We start from the raw sequence: 20,398 nt of genomic DNA, 5'->3' as shown, positions 1-20,398 counted from the left end.
CCTGAAATGTTGACTGGGGTCAAGCGTGGATTCTATGCCCTGGGAGGGATTCCCCATGTCATTGGGTCCATAGATGGGACACATGTGGCTTTGGTACCACCACAGGCACAGGAGGTAGCGTACAGGAATCGCAAGCACTATCACTCCATCAATGCCCTTGTGGTGTGTCTGTCCAACATGGTGATTTCACATGTCTGTGCTCGTTTTCCAGGATCTGCACACAATGCCTACATCATGAGGCGTAGCAGGGTGCCTGAAATGATGACGCAGCTGCGCAACAAACGAGCATGTGTTGTTGGTGGGTACAGTCTGTCTGTCCTGTATTTTGCGTAGACTTCCAGCACGACCGCTTCTCCTGTCCTACTTATGTCCATGTGCTTTCCATGTAGGGGACGCTGGCTATCCCAACATGCCATGGCTGATCACACCTCTCCGCAACCTCATCACGCCGGCCCAGCTCCGCTACAACACCGCCCATGGCCGGACAAGGCGAGTGATAGAGAGGACATTTGGCCTCCTGAAGAGCCGATTCCGATGCCTCCACAAGACCGGCGGCGCCCTCCCATATGCCCCGGCGAAGGTCTGCAAAATCTTCATGGTCTGCTGCATGCTGCACAACATGGCAGTTGAGAAAGCTGTGCCACTCATCCTGGATCAAGATGATCAGGACCATCCACCCGTGGAGGACGAAGGGCTTGGCAATGGGGCTAGTGATGTGGAGGACGTGGTTCCGCAAGAGGACATCCGGACTCGGCTCATACGCGACTTCTTTGCTTAGTGGTGAGTACCAGTGTCTGTGTGTGCACGCATTGGTCCCCGTGTGGCATGTGTTGCGATGTGTGTGTCCATCTGCATGTATGCCACGTGAGTCAGAGGTGTGTGTGGATGTGTCACTGGAGTGATGGTGCCAGTGATGAGTGTATTTCCCCAGTCATAATTGTGACCTGGCATGTTGGCATCCTTACATGTGTCGAGTACATGCACATGCAAGTGGCTGTGCTTTTTGTGGCTGACTTCTTGTGTGTCTCTCATCCCCAGGTACTTGCGCATGCCGTCTGCTGGTTGTATTGTTGTGGCACTGCTATTCCTCATGGACACGTCATCGTGTGCTGACTCAGCGTTACCCGCACGGAAAAGTTTGGAAGTCTCCTTAGGGTAAGGGATGCATCAGGGGTGTATTGGGTGTGGCAGTTGTTTACGATGTATGCACACTGCCCCTGTCGATGTTTGGTTCCTCTGCAGACATGTCGCATCACCATGGTACACATTACATGCAGCTGGGTACACCTGAATAGATGGTCAGACTTTTTGACAGTCATCAGTGATGGGATTGTGGAATGTGATGATGGCATCAATGTGTGTTACACTGCCCTCGGACACATACGGTTTGCATTGGCTTGACATGGTGTGGGACTTCCACATCAGCGGATCAATGGTGTATGGCAGTCTCTCCGTGAGCAGCAGGGGGTGTTTAGCTGTTAGCCGACACTTGTGTGCCAGTTCCATGGCTATCACGCATTTGTGCTGCAGAAGGGGGGTGCCAGTGTTGGACCCACATGTTACTCCACATGACACGTTCATGTGTACTACGAGTTGCCTCTGCAATCCCGAATACATGACTAATAAAGGTGTCCCTATGCCTCCAAGGTGCCTCTTCTCAGTCAATGCTGGTGTGTTGCCACGGTGCATCCGGCATGTCTGGCATGGTTTTCCGTGATAGTGGCTATGTGTCTATGTGTAGAGTAGCAAGATGCAAGCTGTTTGTGTGGGATTAGACTGTGTATTTTGCATGTAGTCCATGACTGTGTGGGTATTGTGACATGTGCCATCCCCATGCATCCAATGTTGGCCAGGCCACCATTCTCTGCATCCACCTGACTCAAGCTTGCAGGACATGGTTCTGCCACCTGTCCACACATACCTGGGTGCCCCCCAGGACACTCCACATGATCCCTGACCTCTGCGCATGGCTGTCGCTGTACTCAATATGTCTGTCGGCACGGTTGTGCGGCCACCCCCTCAGCTGGTTGGGCCCATCACGGGTGTGTATGGTGCTCCATGTCTGTCTTGCCTACTATAATGTGACCCATGTGTGTCCTGTGCCAGACTCAGGCCCCAGGGTGTGGATGGTTGAAGTCAAATGAGAACTCAGGCATAGTTAGACTTTACAAGACACATGTAAGGTAATAATGCAATAAGTAGGCATCTTCTCTTTATGGTGTGACTTTTTATTTTGGTTGGGGTAGGGGGGGGGGGTTTGACATGAGGGGCTTTCCGGGTGTGTGGAATCCAAAGTTCACTAGGGGAGTTGGTGTCCTTGCCATTTGAAATCCTCAGAGTCCATGCCACAGTCTTTGGCAACATTGGTCAGACAGTGACCAGCAAGTCCATGTGGCAGAGAATGTCTTTTGCTGCTGTGCTGCTGTTGCTCCAGTGGGCCAGGTGCCAGGCCAGGTGTCCTGGGAGATGGTGCTGTTGCGCCGACCCTCACGGTCTTTTCCGTGGACGACCCGCCCTCCTGCGGGGACCCTCAGAAGCAGGCCGTGACGATGTTTGGGATGCTCCGTCGGATGTCTCCTCCTCCTCCTCATCCCTCCCTGTGGGTGGTGATGTTCTACGCCTGGTGGCACAGGGAGGGTTGCCCATGTTGTCGGCCATCCGACGGAGTGTACTGTGAATTCCCGTGAACACCGTCACGAGCTGAGCCTGTCTGTCCTCCATCCGCCGTTGGTGTTGCAGTAGACAGGCATGTTGCTCCGCATGTTGCTGGGCCTGCTGGGTCTTGATCCCCTCGAGGATGGACACAACCTGGGCCATGCCCGTGGTGTCCTGCCGGTATGTGTCCAGGATGTTTCGGACATGGGAATATACCGGTTCCCCAGCCAACTGGTCAGGCTGGCGCCTCCGCCGTCCTCCACTCCCACCGCCCCTGCCCACTTGCACCTGGCCTGCCCTTGTGGGCACATCGGGTCTCCGGGACCCCTGAGGGGTCGCATTTGCGTTGTCGCCTGCCTCCTCCTGGGTGCCCGGGACACCGTGTCCCGCCTGGCTGCATTGTGGTGGTGGGGCAGGGATCCTGGGTGTCTCCTGGGATGTGGCAGGAGTGGGGGTGGTGGTTGGCCCAGTTGTACCTGACGCAGGTGCTGCAGGTCGTTGGACACCAGAGGGGCCAGGTTGGTCGGGGTCGGGTTCGTCCACAGAGTGGTGAGAGTCGTCGCTGCCGGTGGCTCCGTCATCCCGCCGAGCCGGGTCCTGTGAGTCTTCCCCCCCAGTGTTGGGGGGTGATCCACGATGTTGACCTGTGTGTGAGAGAGACAATGTTAATTTTGTTCCATGCAACATCCATGTTTCATTGTTTTCAAAGTTGGCACATTTCCTCTGGGAATTTGGATATGTCTTGCATTCCACTCACAGTGCACTTGTGCATGGGTATGTCCCTTGGCCACAGCTTTTGCGACTTTACCTATGTGTGGCACAGTCTTACTTGCTGCGTCAATTGTGACTGCAGTCAGCAGTGGAGTGGGCAGGTGTGGCGAGCCATGCATTGGCGCCTTCCGTGTAGCACTGTATGTGTGCACATGGAGTGGATCCACACACTTATATAATGCAGGTAGCTGTTGTTGTGCTCGTGCACAGGTTGTGACATGGCCCTGTGTTTTGCCATGGAGAAGAGGGGGGGTTCTGGCACTGGCCACCCTTGTCTACATGCACGCAGACCACCTGCTGACGAGCAGACATTCCCACACCCCACAAGGCTGATTTGCTCTCCCTGTGTGTCCCTTTCTCGCTCCCTCTCTGTCCCCCTCTCCCTCCCTCTGTGTGTCAGCCTCCTCCCTCTGTCCGTCTCCCTGTGTCTCCCTCCCTCTCTGTCCCCCTCTCCCTCCCTCTGTGTGTGAGCCTCCTCCCTCTGTCCGTCTCCCTGTGTCTCCCTCCCTCTCTGTCCCCCTCTCCCTCCCTCTGTGTGTCAGCCTCCTCCCTCTGTCCATCTCCCTGTGTCTCCCTCCCTCTCTGTCCCCCTCTCCCTCCCTCTGTGTGTCAGCCTCCTCCCTCTGTCCATCTCCCTGTGTCTCCCTCCCTCTCTGTCCCCCTCTCCCTCCCTCTGTGTGTTAGCCTCCTCCCTCTGTCCGTCGCCCTGTGTCTCCCTCCCTCTCTGTCCCCCTCTCCCTCCCTCTGTGTGTCACCCTCTGTCACCTCAGCCCAGCTTCCTGGGCACACACTGTTAGCAGATCTTTGATTGTTGATGTGAGTTTGTTTCCGATCTCCAGGCACCCATTGGGTGTAGTGTCTGTGTCTGCACTGCTGCTGTGGTGGTGTGTGCTGCCACTCTTTCACAGTGTTGGCTGTTCATTAGCTGCTGTCATGTCACACCCATGTGTTGATGCAAGGCGTCCGCCATTTGCTGGCGAGTCTTTCCTGTGTAAGGACACACTGTTTGTCTGGCTGTGACCTAGGCCATATGGGCAGGGGGCATTGTTGTCTGCTTCTGATTTGCACTATGTGATTTTTGGGCCCACACTCCCGCCATCTGGCTTACCGTGTCATGTGTTGGTGTTTTCTGTGGCCTGTGACTCGACATTGTCCAGCTGGGTGCATGGGGCATGGTGGCACCAGTGGCATGTGCGTGTTCATGGAGTGTGGTTGAGTCATGCGTGCCTGTTTGTGAGTTTGGTTGTGGATGACGTTCCCCCCATGTGAGGTGAGTTGTTTGTGTACTCACCCGGGTCTCAGAGTCCGTCTAATCCGTCCACTGCCACCACCGGCAGTATGGCCATCACCCTCTCCTCCCAGGGATGGTATTCTACGCGTCTGCGGGGCGGCCCTCCTCCAGTGACGTTGGCCTGGTTGTGTTCGTCCGTCATTTTGGCTCGGACCCTCCTCCGCAGATCGTACCACCTGGCTTGGCATTCATGCCTGGTCCTTCTGGTGTCCGCAACAGCATTCACAGCATCGACGATGGTCTGCCACATGGATGTTTTTTCTGAAATGCTGGTCTGTCTGACCAATGTTCCAAAGAGGTGTGGCTCAACTCTCAGGATTTCATCGACAAGGACCTCCAACTCTCGGCAAGTGAACTTTGGATTCTTGTTAGTGGGCATGGTGAGGGGTGTGGGTGTGAATGGTGGGGGGGTGTGGATGGTTGTGGGTGTGTGGGTATGGTTGTGCAGGTGTGGGTGTGAATGTGATGTGGGGGTGTTTGTGAAGGTGTGTGTGTGAAGGTGTGCAAGTGTAAGGTGTGGTAAAGGTTCTAGTATGGTGCTGTAGGTTGTCTGTGGGGTCTGGCAGCAGTGAGTCTGTTGCAAAGGCTCATGGTTTGTGTGGGTGGGCCCTTTTTATTGGTCCATTGGTGGGTGTGGCTGTGTTTGAACTTTGGGTGGGTGTGTTATAAGGAGTGGTTGTGTTTTGGGCCTCTGTTTTGGATTTTGGCAGTTGCAGGTCAGTGAATGTGTTGTTTTTGTGGTTGTTGGACATGTTTTGTGGCTTTGTGCCATTCGAATGGTGTATTCTTGTGTTGTTTTGCTTTGTCCTGGTTGTGTACGTGCGTTTTTAGCGTGTTTACGGTGTGTACATGGGCCATTTTGTTGTACAGTGCTGTCCTTGTGTCTGGCTTGGTACGACTCGTACATGCGCGATGTTGTGTGAAGGTGGTGATGTTGGGGCCTGGGGTACGCTCCATACGTACGCGGGTGAGGGTACGGGTCGTACATACACGGGTGGGGGTACGACTCGAATGTACACGGGTGTACATACACGGGGGGGTACGCCACGTACACGGGTGTACATACACGGGGGTGCGACACGTACACGGGTGTACATACACGGGGGGTATGCCACGTACACGGGTGTACATACACGGGGGGTGCGACACGTACACGGGTGCACATACACGGGGGGTGCGACACGTACACGGGTGTACATACACAGGGGGTACGCCACGTACACGGGTGGGGGTACGACTCGAACGTACACGGGTGTACATACACGGGGGTACGCCACGTACACGGGTGTACATACACGGGTGGGGGTACGACTCGAACGTACATGGGTGTACATACACGGGGGTGCGACTCGTACACGGGTGTACATACACGGTGGGGGTACGACTCGAACGTACACGGGTGTACATGCACGGGGGGTACGACTCGTACACGGGTGTACATACACGGGTGGGGGTACGACTCGAACGTACACGGGTGTACATACACGAGTGGGGGTACGACTCGAACGTACACGGGTGTACATGCACGGGGGGTACGACTCGTACACGGGTGTACGTACACGGGTGGGGGTACGACTCGCACGTACACGGGTGTACATACACGGGTGGGGGTACGACTCGAACATACACGGGTGTACATACACGGGGGTACGACTCGAACGTACGGGGGCTGGGGGGTATTCGGCACGTATGCGGGCACATGTCTCCATGGTTGCTATGGGTGTTCGGTGCGGACGGTGTTTTTTGCATACGGTTGTAACATCGGACGCATGGGATGGATCGTGATTCCGCGGTCGAACTTGACTTTTCACATTTGTACGGTAAATCGTCCGGGGACGTGTCGGACACAATTTCCGACCCGAGGACGTGTGGGGAATTGTTCCCAATGCGATTCGTATGGTCTTTTTCCCATGCGAATCGTAATTGGCAGTTTGTACGGCACTTGTACGATTCGTACGGTAAAAGACCGGATACGAGTCGTACGGGCTATGTTTTTTACCGGATCGGGATCGGCACCTCTGTGTTTCATCAGATTGGAGTGGATGCCACCACCCTTGAAAAGAAGCAAGCTCATGATCTGAGCCCAGGGGACTGGGTAAGAATCAAAGTACACAGAAGAAGAAACTGTTTGGTCCCAAGGTGGGGAAAACCACGACAAGTGATTTTGACTACAACAACAGCTGTGAAGTGTGCTGGAATCAAGGACTGGATTCATGCAAGTCACACATTGAGAATTCCAAATCCAGTGGATAGCAGAGAAAGAGAATATTTTGATGAATCAGAATCTAGTACTGAATCAGATGATGAAGAGACAAGAACAAAAGAAAACCCTGAAAGGGGGGAATCAGAGTCGGATTTAAATTTTGTCCCAAGAAGCATTTCCCTGAGGAGAAGGTTACAGATTTCTGATACCAGCTCAGACTCAGAGACGGAACAAGGAACTCTACGTTCGAGAAAAAAAAACCAGCAAAAAGACAATTAAAGAAATTGCTGAGAAAGAAGTTCCAGATGAAAAATTGAGAGAAATTCCACCTGAAACAACAAAATTAGATGGACAGGTGCCAGATACAGAGAGAGAGAGGGAAAGATTCTTGCGGAAGACCCCCGAGGAGGTGTAGGGAACTCCAACATCCAGTTAGAAGAAGGGACAAGTAGTCAGCAGGAAGATTGCATGCAGGAGACTCGAGGAGGGACAGAAGTAGGGAAAACGAAAGAAGTGGTGGAAAGAAAAGCTGTTGAAAGTAAAAAGCAAGTTGAAACAGAGTCGGAGGAAAGCGAAGACGAAGTACCAGAAGGTAGAGTCTTAAGAAAGAGAGCATGGAGAACTGAAAAGAATGATAAAGGAAGTAAACTGAAAAGATCAGCAAAAGATGAAGTTTGGCCAAACAAAATAAAAAGGTTGAGATATCGACTGACACGAGTAAATTCACCAAGAGCTGAACAGGTGAATGAAGTGACTAGTCTAGAGAAATCAAAAGACGAAGAAATAATTGTAATAGAGGAAAGCAAAAGAACGAGAAAACCTAACCAGAAGTATAAGTCGCCAGAATGGACGTATGTGGCCCTGACTGAAATAAAAGAAGAGGCAATAGCCAATAAAATCCAGATGTGACTGTACCGGAAGAATCGGAAATCCTGAGAGTTATCTTGTCCAATATTGGAGAAGAGACGGATGTTCAGGAAATTCTGTATTCAGATCACGAAGGAAAAGTGAAGGACGATGAAATGCCAAACTGAATAAAACAAGAATGCTGCTAATGGAAAGACAATAAAATACGGGAAAAAGACAAAAACTGGTAGAACCAAGTAGGTGCTTAGAGCCTTGGGTTAGACAATCTAGTTGTGAAGTAAATGTGTGTATGTGTCTTGTAAAGCGCACTGCTGCCCTGAGGCGTTGTGGCGCTGTAGACCGCTGGGGAACCCGTCCTGGCTATCCCTGTGTGATGGTCCCTCCTGGGTATCTCCAAGGTGAAACCAGGCATCCCCGGCGAATGTGGGGGGCTGTTGTGGAGATGAGGCAAGCTAATGCCCAGAGTTGCCGAGTGTGTTCCTGGTTAGAGTAGGTACCGAGGCGAGAATTATCGAGTCCGTTTTGACCCTGGTCCACGACCCTGCCGCGTCGGGAATTGAACCCTGGTCCCTGGCCGATTCTCTGCTTGCAGATCTGCCACCTCTAACCAGTGAGCCACACCTCTCCAGAGGCTAAGAAGAGGCTAAGTCAAAAGACACTGTTCATTTTTACAAAAATGGCAAACACAGGTAGTAGAAAAGATAGATGTATATTCTTGAAGCGATGGTGTAAAATGTGTTGTTGTTGTACAGGATTACTAATGCTTCTTTGGAGTGTACTAGCTCTGATGATCTCATTTAAGGTTACCATAGACACAATAGAAGGGCATAGTGAAAACAAGACTAATGTAGAGAAGATTCAAAAGGTAGTTCCGACTAAAATAGATAGAAATTATTTGCATAAAGACAGGTCTATAACTGATTTTTCTAACAATGTATTTTCAAAATTACTGTATGAATATGTAGAGACAATGGACGTAAGGGACTGCTACGTTTGTATGCAGTTACCTGCATCTGTATCGGTGGGAGTGACCTCCTTTCTTCAACCATATCCAAAAACGTCTTTTCTTCTTTCTTTAAACTGCAAGTCAAATTACTTCTAAATATATACTCTAATGTTAGTTCTTTAGTCTCTAAGAACATTACACTACATGTTATTCCATAAGTTACTGTCCAGTAACTTATGGAATAACATGTAGTGTAATAGCTAGTTTATTTTATCAAACAGGGAAGTTAGAATATTATTTCTCAGATGTAGATAATATATTTTCACAAGTACCATCAATTAACAAGTTAAACAAGGTAAAACCTGCAAAGGTATTAGGTGAATTTTTCTTAGAGACTAAAGAATTAACATTAGAGTATATATTTAGAAGTAATTTGGCTTGCAGTTTAAAGAAAGAAGAAAAGACGTTTTTGGATATGGTTGAAGAAAGGAGATTGAAAATGCAAAGGAAGGCATCTAAGGGAAAGGTGGAAAAGACAGTTTGGGATGTAGAAATGGAAAAACACTTGAAGGGAGAAGCTAGTCCAACTATGGCTTTAGATTGGCCTCAGAAAGGAAAATTGTGTATTAGAAGGAATCAGACTGCATATGATAATTACTTTGTAGGTAACAGTGAGTGCCATGATACATACCGAATCATGGGTGGATGGGGATTTAAAGGAGGAAATGATCCAGTTTTTCCTGGGTTATATTTTATCTGTGGGAGCAAAGCATATTATCGTTTGCCAGACCATTGGTATGGCACATGTTATGTTGGCCTGGTTTTCCCAAAGATTTTTCACATGGGAAGAGGAGAAGATGGTGTGCATAAGTGAGGTCGTTTTTTAGCACGTAGAAAGAGAGAATCTTGGTCTGAAATTGTAGGTGACATCTTTGGAGCATTGATACCAGCAGTGGGAATATCTCTGAATGCAAACAAAATTAGAAAGCTATCAACAGTAGTGGATCGGTTGTCAACAAGCACCGCTGGAGGATTTTTATTGGTAAACACTGAAATGGTTGCCATGCGTGCCATGGTAATGCAAAATCGACTTGCCCTTGATATATTGTTGGCAAAAGAGGGTGGAGTCTGTGGAATGCTGAAAGTTCAACATTGTTGTACTAACATTCCAGACGAAAGTAAAGATTTGAAACTTTATATTAAAAATATAACTGAGCTGCATGATGAAATTGCACCACTGGAGGTTGAAAGTGTTTGGGAAAAGATTGGTAAGAAAATATCTTCTATTAAAAATTTCATAGTAAATCTAGGTAGTACCTTTTTAGGTAAAAACTTATTTCCATTAACGTGTGTGATTGTCTTAGTATTAATATTAAGATTAGGATGCCTCTGTCATAAAAAGAAGAAAATTCAGAAAAAGCTAAAAAGAGAAAATTTAAGGAGACAGGATAAGAGACAAGAGAGGGAATTTGAAGAAATAGAATTAGAAGAGGTAAAGGAAAACATGTATAAGACAGCCAGAAGAGAAGAAATTGGGGAAACAGAGATGTAAAATTAAAGCAAAAACTCACTTCAACTCCATGAAAAGTAATATAATTTTAATGGTGTGGTGATAAAATCACCAAAGGGGGGATTGATGGAGCGGGTAGTACAAAATGTTGTATACCCCCCCTATTCTGCATGCCTATAGTTATTAGAATAATCTATTAATTATAATACTATTAATGTGTTTGCATGATAATTAATCAACCTTATTAATATAAGAAATATATGTGGGATTTGCATTATGCATGGCTGAATAATTGTTATTACTAAAATACGTATGCATACTAACAGTAGTATATGTAGTACATAGAATACTGCATGATAAATGTGGCTTTTGTGATGTTTTCGTAATGTTGCACCAGATGACATCAAATGGGTGAATATGAACGCTTTAAATGTCGCTATATGCTAGATTATTGCAAGCACATAGAGGGATTAGTAAGGGGTTAACATTTTATTAATTATTTCTATGTATTAATCACGTTTATGTGTTTGTTTCACTTAAGTTGTCCATTGGGCCTAAAAGCAAAGATGGCCGCCGACGTAACTCGACGTGATGGCCACCATTCCATGAGGTTTCGGGCGAAGTGCGACTACGCAGCGACTTGTTCCTGTGACCTCGTCCTGACCCTTGTCGTACTGTGCCCAAGCAAGGTCACGATGGGAAGCCCGCCAAGTACTCTAACAAAGGACATTTACAAGAAACCGGAAAAATCCAAAAACCATTACATAACCTCTTGAACTGTGTGAAACCTCACCGGACGATCCTAACCGACCAATCAAGAAAGCCCAAACTATGTAAAATGTTACCTCTTGACATTATTTTTATTATAAAAATGACGGTAGAATAGAGAGGCTGTACTATGCTTTCTTTTTCCTTTTTGCTGACGGAGACGACGGTGACGCTACGTGACAGCTGCTTCCTGAATCTTTGACAGACTGAATGCTGCCCATTTCCTTGATGAACTGCGAACGTTATCAAATTTATGGGCACTGATAGATGCTTGCACGTCCCTGGTCCTTGTCCATTCTTGGGACTGTAGTGTGCTGCCTGAAGAACTTCTAAATTCCGACTGATAGACAGCTAATTTGATGACTTAGAGGACGCCCGATAGCCAGTTTAGGTAAATATTGTGTTCTGCGATTTACATGAAAATGTAATAAATTTACTAGATGTAAACTAAACTCTTTGCGATAAATAGATAAACAAATATTGATTAACAAGCAAATGCATTCTGTGTTTATTGAAGAGAGAAGATCAAGATCTTAATATGTGGTTTTAGCTGGTTCTAAATCACCAATTACTAATCCAACTAAATGATCCATTGATCATGTGGGAGGAGTATCTTGATATTTAGGATTGAGATCGGTAGGATATTAGTAAGTAGATGTGTAATATAACTTTTCTTCCTATAGGTTATAAGATATTCCTTTCATGTCAGCGCATGGAACTTTCATCTCTCCTGTAAGTGCAGACCAGTGTGAAGTGACGTATGAATGTTGGTGTTATGGGCCCCACCAATGACTGCTTGAGTGAAAGAGTTAGAGTGATATTCGGTCTGTGACGAAGGGAGGATATTTGGTACGGGTTTTGTCCTGTTTCCCGTTACCCAGGTTTCCGCGCTGCATCACTTACTATCATCTAGGGAGGCTGCAACCGGTGCGGAAGGTGGGGTTGTGGGAGGGGTATTGGGGAGGGGTTTGTTTTCTCCCTTGTTCTTGATTGTTTCACTTGTCTGTTTTACATGTTTATTCTATGGAAAATGGAAGACGCTCTTAGTGGCTTGTTCGCTCTTCCAGTATGCGGCCGGCCTCCGGGTTGCGGCTTAAACGGTGTGTAAATGCTCACAATGCTTGCCCGGCCGGACTCTGGATGTAGGCAGCAAGCTGTGTTTGACAAATATTTCTTCCTTTCTATAAAAAGATATAACCCTAAAATGTAGTCTGCCTTCATTGTGCAAACCTATTTTCACATTGTATTATTGTGCTGTGATCAGAGTTTTGGCCTGACTGTCCATCATTGTCTGAAAAATGGGGGGGCGTGATATTTTTATCTTAAACGCGATGATATTTCTCCCGCGCATTTGAAAGGACAGCGCTGGACACACTCTACAATACTGTATCAGCATCAGGACAGTGGTGGCCTCTTAGCGTGAAGAAATCCATCGCAATCTATGGAACCTGCCGCAAACACATTACAGTAAGCCTAAGGACATTAGCGGCCCCTTAGCGTGCAGATTATGATCGCATTTATTCAGCCTGAGTACATTAGCGGCCCCTTATGTGCAGATTATGATCACATTTAATAAAACGGGCCGCATACACATTACAGTATCAGCCTGAGTACATTAGCGGCCCCTTAGCGTGCAGATTATGATCGCATTTATTCAGCCTGAGTACATTAGCGGCCCCTTAGCGTGCAGATTATGATCGCATTTAATGAATCGGGCCGCATACACATTGCAGTATCAGCCTGAGTACACTAGCGGCCCCTTAGCGTGCAGATTATGATTGCATTTATTCAGCCTGAGTACATTAGCGGCCCCTTAGCGTGCAGATTATGATCACATTTAATAAAACGGGCCGCATACACATTACAGTATCAGCCTGAGTACATTAGCGGCCCCTTAGCGTGCAGATTTTTGTTGCATTGTACAAAACCTGCCACTAACACACAGGAAGTGATGTATGCATGCTTCCTGTCTCCCAGGGGTGTGGCATTCACTTTCACTTTCTCTTTTGAGCATATTGTGGTTGATATGGCTGAATGAAGGAGGTGCCTGGTGGATTGTGGTTTTGGAGAGTGGATTTGGGAGTGTTGCAGTGTTGCTGTGTCCTGTCTAAAGTGTCTTTTGAAATTATTTTACATTTTTATTACTTTTTACTGTCTGCTGTCCTCAGTCTTGTTGTGTTTGTGGTGGGTTATTTTAGTTTTGTGTCATTAGAGGGTTTTCTTTTGTTAGGCTTGGGTGAGAACTGGGGTGCCGGGAGATGCCGGCAGTGGGAAGGTCAGGGCGGATGTCAGAGGGGGTATTGGGGGGCTTCCTCTGGCTAGTGCGTTGCCACCTGCTGCTGATGTTGGAGAGGGGAGGACGTATCCTCCAGGGCCACAATGTTGCAGTGCGGAAGTTGCGGTGGGAGCGTGTGCGGGTGCAGATGCTCCGCTGCTTCAGAGTCAACCGGACCGTGCGCCAGTGGAAGCACCGCTGGCAGGACATGCTGGCGCGGGAGGCTGACCTGCTGGACTACACAGGAGTCATGCCTGGCATCCAGGGTGGTAAGTACCAATTCCCTTTTTGTCCATGACTAATGTTACGTACATATATGAGTGACGTGTGTGACAAGAAGATATGATGTCTTTATGCTGTCTCAAGACCGTGACACTGTAGCAACGTGGTTAATACAATGCTACTTGCCAAAAATACTTGCGCACGATGACCTTGACTTAGGATTTGTATGGCTTACTCTTCCCACTACAGTGTGTGCAACAGTAGGGAAGGTGTTGGAATAGTCAATCCAAATATCCATTATTGATGTGCGCCATGCAGTGCAAGTTGTAGTGGCGATTGCCGTTGTAATGACCGCGTAGATTAAGTTTGCCACTGTAAATACCACATAGGAATGGAGATCCCCGGTGTTAACCATCCCAAAACACACATGCTTATTGTGAGCGTATACTCAGCAGGAAGGGTTGCAGGGTGCGTGGTGGTGTTTGCATGTTGAAGTATAGCAAGGGGCGTGTCTGTTGAAGAGCAATCTTTAGAGTTACTGCTTGGAGATGGGGAGCAACGTTGCCTGTCAGAGGTGTAGCGGAAGGTTGTCACAGGCTATGTTTGCAAGGTAGGAAAAGGAGCAGAATCACGATCTGGTCTCTCTGGTGCGGGGGAACACGGCATAGGCTAGCTGGTCTGATCGTCGGGTCCTTTGATGTGCCTGGAAAGAGAGTTGGACGTTAAGGTATGTTGGCCCAGTGTTGTGGATGGCTGTGTGAGCCTGGGTGAACATCTTGAAGGTGACTCTAGCTTTGATGTGGAGACAGTGGAGTGTGCGCAGGTGGTGAGAGGTGTGACAGGGTCCTGGCAGTGTGAGGATCAGTCCTGTGGTTGCATTTGAGATGTCCTGCAGCTTGCGGATGTGGTTCATGTAAATTCCGGCATGGACCGTGGTGCCGTAGTAGGGTGAGCTGTCGCACAGGGCATGAGTGAGTGTCTATGTGTGTTTGAGTAGGAGTCATTTGACAGTCTGACATAGGAGGCAGAGTGTGTGGAAGCAGGATGAAGAGACCGGATAGATCTTGCGATTATTTTGGACATCGGAGTCCATGATGGATTCCATGTTGCGTGCCTTGTCCGTGGTGAGGTGAGGGTTCCCTATGCTGTGTGAGGACCCTGTGTAATTCCATGCATGGAGGTTTTGGAGCATGATGGGTACTTATGTTTTGTTGTTGTACACTTGTATGCAGCTGTTTGACATCCATTTAGCAAGGTCTTCCATGGCTTCTCAATACTTGTGTTTGCCGGAGTTGTGTTAGTTGGATGTGTCGAGGAGGAGTTGTTAGTCTTATGCCTATGATACAATGTTGAGTCCATAGCTAATCATGATTGTGGCGTGCGGAGCCATGTAGATGTCGAAGATTGTAGGGCTGAGTGAGGATCCCTGGTGGACTCCACGGGTGGTTGTTGTAGGCTCCAAGACAAAAGGGGAGGATCTGACCCACAGCGTATGTCTGTTGAGGAAGGAGCAGATCCAGTTGAGGGCCTTGTCTTGGATCCCTTTGTTGTGGAGTCTGCATATTGGTGGGCTTTGAGAGACAGTGGTGAACGCCGCAACGATAGGTCAAGGATGATGAGTGCAACTGTTTTTTTCTCGCTCCGTGTTGATGAGGTGCCTTGATATTGCGTGGCACAACTCATATGTGCAGGTCTGCCAGCAGTGATGTTTTGGCTGGGCAGCCTCTGCTTCCACAGGTCGTGTGTGGATGCCATTCAAAGTAGACCCAGTCATGTGGCCAACATGAAGTAAACACCACAGGGATGTAGCATTGTCTGGCACTTTAATAATTCACATTGTGAATATGCCACGTTTGCTAAGGTTTGCTAACAACACATATTTACGTTTGTATTACAGATGGACGTCAACCTATCACCCAGGGGGACATTGACTGATTCCGGGACCCACACGCCACTGGTGAGTAGTGACAATAAATATTGGCATGTTGCGGGGTCATGAGTGTCTGTGCCAAATGCAACACATTGTTGATTAGCAGTATGGGTGTGTATCGCATGTCAATTGCCTACGATGTGCAGAGGTATTCAGCATTTCAGATCTGTGTAAAAAATGGAAGTTTGAAGGGGTACAATGCATCTCATTCAGAGTTGTGACTTTGTCCATCAACAGTCAGTGATACACATGTCAATGTATGTGCCTATTTCCGAGCAACTAATGCTGCCAACTAGGCATTTACACTGAAGTTGTGTTGGCAATAGGCCACTTGCATTTTCTCCCATGTTCATTTGCGCAGCCTAGTCAAGATGGCACACTTACATGCTGTAAACATCGTCCAAGGGCTGTGCAGTGGGTGTTGCATTGTGCACAAGGAGTCAGTGCATTTATGTCCGTCCAAGGTCAGACATCTTGGCACAGTGATCCCTAAGGTATGCTGCATAGCAGAGAACCAGAAGTGGCAGTGTGTTGCTCAGAGCCAAATTTGTCAATGGCGTGTTACACAAACACATTCAATAGATGTGTACGTTAAATGAAATTTAAAATTTGTGCACTGCAATGGTGTTGACAGGCTATGTCCGTGGGGACATTCCATGCTGGGATCAGGAATCATGTGTACCAACTCAGCTGACACAATTGGTGACATTACTTAACACACATTTCATACGTATGCATTGGCTATGCATCATTTGATGTCACATAGATTTGTAAATCCAGCCTGCGCCAACAATATCTGTGAGTACGCATTAGCCATAACAATTACACAACCCTCATGACCCTAGTGTGCCATTACAATGTGTAATCCATTGTAACAGTTTGCGTAGTTGATGCATGCGTGTTCATCTCTACTATGGAGTGAGATTGGTGGTTACAACACATGCATGAGTGGTAGTTGTGGTTCAATGATGTCTCCCCCTCACAGTGGATGACTATCACCATTTGCATAGTAATGGTGGAGTGAGTAAGTGCCTAAGTCAGCATTCATACACCAAACATGTTTCCATGTGTGCGGCATGATGTAGCATGATTGCAAGTGTGAGTAGGGCAGTCCCAGTCCTGTTATTGTGCATGTAGTGTGAGACTACAATAGGTAGGTATTCACACCTGCACACATACACCCTTGCATGCTTGTGCTAGAGTGCCTGTCTTGGCACTGACTTGATGTACTGCACACAGTTCCTGGGGGACACACATGGATGCACATGTGCATTGTACTTTTGATTCAGCTGTCTGTCACAGGATGGGAGAGGGTGGTGCTGTGCACGTAGGGGTTATGCCTTTCGACTGAAGTCAATTGTACATGTCACCCAGAGCCCGGTTGTCCAATGGTGCCATGTTTGTAGCATGTCATTAGCTTTTAGTTGTGTCAGTGCATGTACCATGCCATGCACTGTCATGCCAGTCTCCACAGCATGTAGTGATTGAATCATGCGTAGACAGGTCAGTCTTTGACTTAACAGGGTGAAGCGGGTGTGTTGCCTCCCATGTTGTTTTGAACTTGTGATACAGATATCATGTTGGACGTTTACATAGTGTAGGGGACAGAAAAATGACATTGAGTTTATTTTTACAGACAACATGACACCTCAGGAGCAACACACATTCCAGGTTACCAAGGACCGGTACCTCCACGTGAGGAAGGTCCACAAGGGGTATCGACTCATGGCAAGGAGGTATTGGGCCGAGAAGAAGGCTGGGACCTGGAAGTCGCTGCCGGAATGTGTTCTGACCGGCAGCAGGAACATCCCCTCGACCTCAGGTGCCAGTGTGGGCTCCCACACGGTCAATCCCCCTGCCGCCACACCCGCACAGGTGCCAGTCCAACCTGCACCACCACCTGCACCTGCACCTGCACAGAGTGATCCTGTCCTTTCCCAAATCATGCAGATGGTAACTGTTAGACCTGGCACCTTGGCGTGAGTTTCCCTTCCACTTTTTGATGGTGTGCCTCGACTGTTTTGCTGGTGTTGTCCGCTCAGGGCACTGCGCCACGGCTAATCCGTGCCGCAGTGCAAGTGCTCCCGAAGTAAAAGTGTACCTGTAATTGATGTCCATGATTGGTTTATTGGATTCACTGTCAGTCCCCAGTAAAGTGCACCAGGGGTGCCAGGGCTTGTGAATGCCGATGCTGCTGGTGGGCTTGCAGCGCTGGTTGCGCCACCCACGGAAGCGGCCTTGTAAAGTGTGTCTAGGGTCTGCCACCGCAGACCCTGTGCGCGGTCCGGGACCGTCGCGCTGACTGCGCAAGTGCCCCCACTTGCCAGTCCCTAAACCTTCCCTTACTTACATATTAGCCACCCCTCTGGTAGGCCCAAGGGCAGGGTGCATTGTAGGCATAAGGTAGGACATGCCCTGATGTGTGTGGCATGTCTTAGTAGTGAATTACAGCCCTTGTCGTTTTTCACTATTGAAGGCTACCTGCTCTCCATAGGCCAGAATGGGCTGCTGGGATCACGCCAACGCTGTGACCCCAGTGGACTCAGAGAGCATGGTAGAGTGTCAAGTTTGGTATGCCTGAACTCAGAATAATAAAATACTTCTTGTAGTCAAGTTTATTTTAATATCCTGGGTTTGTAAATACTACTTTTAGAAAGTTAGTATTTACTGACCTGACCATCTCAGTCCGCCTCTGCTGTGTGTGTGTGTTCTGCCTAGCAACAGTAAGGAGCAGGGTGGGGGGATCCCCAGAGACAGGTTGGCTGCCAGGTGGTGGGTAGAGAGATTACACCTGGATGGGTGGGAGGAGTACACCTTGACTCTTGAATAGACCTGTGCTCTGCCACCACAAAGCCGGCGCCACCCCCTGTGGGGCGGCTGATGTCTCTGCCCTGCTGCTGAAAGGAAAGAGCAGAGTCACCATAACAAAGTGCTCCAGAACTGGACTGAGCCAGGCCTAGGCCCCCTGGCGCTAAAGAACAAAAGAATCATGGTATAAAAGTAGGAGCCTGGCTCCTAAGAAAGCAGAATCCTGTTTACCACAAAGAACCTCTGCCCGACTAGAAGGAGAAGAAGACGCCGGAGGAGCTGGCCTGCTGCTTGCCTTGCTGAGAAAGGAGAGGAAGAGACTTACTGAAAAGACTTTGCTACTTTGTGCTTGAACATTCTCCAAGGGCTTGATCTGAGCTTGCCCCCTGAACTGAACCCCAGGAACAGTGGGTTCTCTGTGCTTCTTGCTCGTCCTCCAATTCGAGCCGTGTGTGCATCCCGCTGGAAAAGAGACTGCGCCCCTCATCGCCCCTCCTAGGGCCGTGACACTCAGAAGCTCGCCTGCCTCCAACCCGTGAGAGCCCCGCTCCGTCCGGAGCCGCTCTCTGTTCCCGGGCCAGGCCGCCTGCATCCCTGTCACCGCCTGCCATTGGAGTGCGCTGAACGCGCTATTACCCCTCCTGCCGGAAGCCGTCCGACGACTGTGATCTACGCCGGGTCACCCAGCTGCACTAACCGTGCCCTGCGACCCCGCTTCGCTATCCCCGGACTTCTCAGGCCGCGCCGCCCCCGCTGTGGAGACCCTCCTGCACCGCCGTGCTAAAGGGTCGCTGGCCGCGCCTGCCTACGTGCCCACACCTGCTGATTGAGGACCCAAGAACACTTCCCAAGCTGAGAGTCGCACCGACCTGTGCCGACTCTCCTAATCACGAAAGGAGTCCAGTATCGGGCTCGGGGCCCGCAACGCCTTATTTCCCCGTTCGCAGGAACCGATCTCTGTGAGTACTGGAACTACGAGTAAAGAGACTACGAACTATCCATTTGAAGCTACGAACAACGAACATTTGCCCGCTGTACAACCTGGTGGCATAGCGAAAACGTTATTGGTCTTGTGATAAGTCTGCTGAGATATATATACCTTATTTTTACATAAAGAATCGTATTTTTATATATATCCAAGTCTGGTGTCCGTTTCTGGGGGGATTGATGTATTTACTGTGTGTATGATTGTAAGTGCTTAACCAACAACGCCTGAGGAATCGCCTTGGCTGCTCACGCCACGCACCTAGAGGGTGAGCAAGGGTCATTCGCGAGGGGTTATCCTGCGCCCTGACGTGGAGGAGAGGGTTCCTGCTTGACACAAGGGCAACCTTGCGCCAACCAGAGATCCCCGACTCTAACATTGGTGGCAGCGGTTGGGATTTCGGATTTGCACTTGTAATTTGCATACAGTGAATTATTAATCACCAGATAGTGAGAGCAGACCAAATAACGCAGCCACAGGTTTGTAATTGTTGAACTTTGTTGAGACATCTGCCATTACTGCAACCATGCCTGGCTCGCACTCCGCTGGAAGAGCACTCTCTGTGATTTCTGGAATAGATGAGGTGGATTGGGAGAGACTGGAAGGCTACACGATGGAGCAATTGAAAGGCTACAGTGTACAATTCAGAGTCCCCCATGCTGGATGCAAGAGGAAGCCCCAGTACACCAAGGCGTTGAGAGCCTGGAAGGAGTCACGAGACCTACGGAATGCGGGGGACATCGTTCCACCCGACAACCTTGAGGAGCCCAGCAGAGTCCGGTCGCCAGAGGAGCTGGCAGACAGGGCAGCCGACAGGGCGCATGCAATGGAGATGGCAAAGTTGGCAGGACAAATGGAAATGGAAAAGCAGAAGTTGGCCCTGGAGGCACAACAACGCCAAATGGATCATGATATCAGATTGAAGGAGTTGGAGCTGAAGGCGAAAAGTTTGGACACCGCTCCTTCTGGTGGCAGCACTCCACCAGTGCAGGTAGAGTCCAAGGTGTACATCCCCAAAGATGTAGTAAAGGAGTATTTTAGAAAGGATGACATAGGGCAGTGGTTTAGGGCCTACGAGGTGGCCATGTCCTCACACCGGGTCCCTGAGAAAGACTGAGGAGCGGGGTTGTGGGGAAGGTTCCTTGCTGAAGGGCGTGACACACTGTT

Source organism: Triturus cristatus, chromosome 9, assembly GCF_964204655.1.
Source record: "Triturus cristatus chromosome 9, aTriCri1.1, whole genome shotgun sequence".
Classification (NCBI taxonomy): Eukaryota; Metazoa; Chordata; class Amphibia; order Caudata; family Salamandridae; genus Triturus; species Triturus cristatus.
Note: the sequence above shows the minus strand (reverse complement) of the source record.